Here is a 1,000-nt window from a genome sequence, read left to right on the forward strand (position 1 = left end):
TTCCACTTCATTCTGCCTGTCTGTTCACCCACCATCTTTCTTCCTTTTTCTGTCTCTCGTTCTGTCTCTCTTAATCTCTTCCTCTCCTTTCTTTCTCTCCCTTTCTTATTTTCTCTCCCAGTTTCCCTGCTTCCTCACCTTACTATCGTTCTCCTCCTGTTTTATCCCTTCTGCCTCTCTCCTTCCCCTTTTCCCAGTCTTTCTTCGTTTCTCTCCCATACCCCCTTGCGTGGGTCCGCCCCTCGATGCCTTTCCCTCTCCCTTCCTTTTTTCACCTCCATTTCACCCCCTTTTTTTCCCCTCTCTCCGTCTCTTTTTTTCTCTCTCTTCCCTCTCTCTCTCCCATGGGCCGCGCGGCGCCCCGCCGTGATCGCCGAGACCCTCTCTCGCGCTCGCGTCCGCGGGGCACTGCTTGATCTTTCTCCTATTTCCCGGCACATCCTCTTGGTGGCGGGGCCACGGTCGTTTCCTTCTATGCCTTCCTGCCCCTCTTCTCGGCCCGGCAGTCCCCGGTGGGCATCCCCGGGGCCCCCGCGTGCCCCGAGTCTTCTCTCGGATCCCGGCCTGCATGGCCGGGGCCCCTCCCTCTCCTCCCCTCCATCATGTCCCCCTCCACGAAGGCCTACGCGCGCGCACCCCCCCCTATAGGCTAGTCCTCTCGCAGGGCGACTTCTTGCACCTCTCGGAGGCCGCGCCTTCCCGCTTCCCCCTCGTCTGCTCCAAGCACCCCGCTTTTTACCCTCATTGTCCTTCCCCCGGTCCCCCCATCTCCTATCCCCATCATTTCCTTCTCCCACGCCACCCGCAGCTGCTTCCCGCATGGTCATCCCCAACTTATGCCTCTAGCCTCGACACCAATTTCAGCACCCCTTCCAGCTGAGCCGATCCCCTAATCTTTAGATCCGCCACCATACCCTCGATACCCTCCCCAATCTATTTCCCTCCGCTCCATAATCCAGCCGGGAGGGGAGAGCGGCACGGTTTTGCCAGCCACCCACAC

This window comes from Penaeus monodon, chromosome 20 (assembly GCF_015228065.2).
Source record: "Penaeus monodon isolate SGIC_2016 chromosome 20, NSTDA_Pmon_1, whole genome shotgun sequence".
Lineage (NCBI taxonomy): Eukaryota > Metazoa > Arthropoda > Malacostraca > Decapoda > Penaeidae > Penaeus > Penaeus monodon.